We start from the raw sequence: 3,099 nt of genomic DNA on the forward strand, positions 1-3,099 counted from the left end.
AAATACTGAGTTACGTAGCGGGTAGAATTCGAACCCGTGACAGCATGTACGAAATAAATAGACTGCACCGCTATTCGTCGAGATACTACGGATCTGAGGATAATGAGAGTTCCGATTCCACATAAATGATCGTATATTGTAATCATTGTAATGACGAGTGATGACAATCATGATGCCGTGATGATAATAATAAATATTGCAGATAAAAGGATTGGATCGCCTTAATTAAATGAGCGTTGATAAAGATGTTAAACGGGAATCCAGATGATAATATGCAACCGATAATAATAGTAACAATGTAAGGACGATGTTAAATCATCGCGGTCAGATTAATAATAATTGTCATAATGATAATAGTAATGATGTCGTTGGTTGATCAGTAAAATAATTGTAATCGCGACCGATATCTTAATGTATTTTGGCGGTAGTGACCGGTTCAGTAATAATAATAAAATCTTGAGTGACCGGTTCAATAATAATAATAATATCTTGAGTCACCTATTCATTAATAATATAATAATCACAAGGGGATATAATAATAATAACAGTAATAACCATTTGTGTTTGCGTCCCGCATAATAATGACGATATTAATCAAACGTGACAGTGCCAGGAACCGTATAATAATAATAATAATAATAATAATAATAATAATAATAATAATAATAATAATAATAATAATAATTTCAAGGATGATAATTTCGTGGATAAATAAATATTCTGACGATAGTGGATTAAATAAGTGGTGACAACATCCCTCTATTCGAGTAGTTTGAATAATAAGAATAATAAATATTATAGTTATTTTGTTACCTCGTTTCCGCACGGGACAAGTTACAGTAATACTTTGTGTGTTTGTTTACTTCGCTTGCAATGCGAGGGGAGGTTTTCGGCATGGTATTTCCCACCGCTTCTCGTTATCTCATCTGTAGCAGTAGTCTACTGAGGCTACTTTGTGCCATCTCAGATCATGTGTAAATAAAATATAAATGTTAATTCAGTGGTATGGCATCAGCTGGACATCGTAACATAGGAACTGTCCGTGTAATCCATTTTCGTAATTCACGAGAAACATTACCCAGTCCGAGTACCGGTCTCGGAAAAATGTATATAGCCGGGGTACGCCATCTTGGTTAAATCGAGAAGCCGACCGTAACATGGGTTATGCTCGGGCTCCCGATAGAAGGAAGCTATATCCTTGAAGAACGGTTCGATTCAAACGTAATCGATCCATAAGTTATATCCCATTTGTAATTTCTTTCAGGAGCAACCCAGCAACATATTGATACCACTTGCGGTATAGCAAGTGATTTGTTTATGTAAGGTGTGTGAAAATTTAAATATCATTGCCAAATGTATCAAAGTTTCGTACGTCGGATGGCGTAATAAACCGCTCTTCTAGCCATTATTTCAAAGGAAACCATTCTCAATGTTTTCATTGTAGTTAGATGATACCCTTTTTAAAGTTAACTGTCACTTCCTAGTCCTATCATGGAGTCCTTAAATTCAAGTTTACAATCGAGCTTTCCCCGTTTTAATTTTAATTGGTCCGTTCATTCCCGTGTTCTCTTATGCCTCTATATTTATATATTTGTGGACTTAAATAATGAACCGACACCCCTGAGATTAATGCTAGTCTGGGACTCGGGAGGTGGACGGGTGCATAATGAAGCACTTGCACCAGATTGTGGGGTGCAATTCTATAACAATGTGTAGACGCTTTACTAGTTCAAAGGTACCATAAGGGATTTCCGTTTTTAAAGCTAGGCACTTGAAAGAACCGTAAAACATATATAACAAAGTAATGAAATCCATTTTCTACAGGCCATGAAGGTACACGGGGGAGCCGACGGCAAAAGATTTTAGAATTCATAAACTCGTAATTAACTGGGATAGTAGTTAGCTCCGTACGTTGTCACCTTTGTTCGCAGGAATTAACTTACTCATGTCCAATGTATCCCAGTGACATGTACACCTACAGAAGTGAAAATCGCTTTTCTAAATAATTTGATTCTGTAGAGAAATCGAAAGCACATTCTTTGGGTGATCTGAACGCACACTGAATAATAATAATAATAATAATAATAATAATAATAATAATAATAATAATAATAATAATAATCGTATGGCATCAGGTACCGTGAGAAGGAATTTTGATATGATGCCATTAGGCTGATGGCGTGTCAAGTAAGACGTTCCATTTTACTCTAAAAGATGGTAGAGAAACGGATTTCTTTTGCGCAAGCTATAGCTGAGTTTCAATTAATTTTGTTGGGTAAAAACGTATTATATCACCAGAGATCTTGTACGTGGCGATATCGTACGACATCGAGTGTCAAATAGACTTTTTCCTGTCCTTCAAATATCTGACTGCCTCTGCCAGGTTTGAATCCGCAACCTTGGAATTTGGAGGCCGACAGTCTACCACGATCTACCAAAATCTAAAGTTAATGGTGAAAATAATGCTGACGTAAAATAACTAGCATTCTTATAATGAATTGCCAGAAATTATCTGGGCGGCTTGGGGCAATTAATTGATGACATAGAATGAATGACCTTGCGTATGTACTGTAGAAATAACCTTAAGTTATATGCTAAAGTTATATGAAATACTTTATACGACAGTGCGAACAGAATTTCACTTTCTACAAACCTATTTTAATAACACATACAGTTTATGAAAATATTACGATTTTAATACCTCTGTTTCATCTATGATGGAAGTTAAAATATTTGGTACGAAATCTTAGTCATCTTAAGCGTGCATTCCATTAGTATAACCTTTAAATTGTATTAACGAGGAAACTGCCGGGTTCCTGTTCAAAATCATTCATTTTGGCATGCTTCGGACAACCGATGTAACAATGACAGTCGTGCAATGTTCTGATGTCTTAGCTGATCGTTCCACCAAGTTTCATAACAATCGACCTCTTCGATTCACCACGTTCCGTTTTAAACTGCAGCAGCAAATTATTATTTTACTAGTTTTGTAAGTAAGTAAATATTATTTTACGAGTACTAGAATTAAGATTTACTGATCTTCTAACCAAGTTTTACTGCTATGGGTCTGGTTCAACCCATACAGTTCCCTTGGAAGAT

The sequence above is a fragment of the Anabrus simplex genome, chromosome 1 (genome assembly GCF_040414725.1).
Source record: "Anabrus simplex isolate iqAnaSimp1 chromosome 1, ASM4041472v1, whole genome shotgun sequence".
Classification (NCBI taxonomy): domain Eukaryota; kingdom Metazoa; phylum Arthropoda; class Insecta; order Orthoptera; family Tettigoniidae; genus Anabrus; species Anabrus simplex.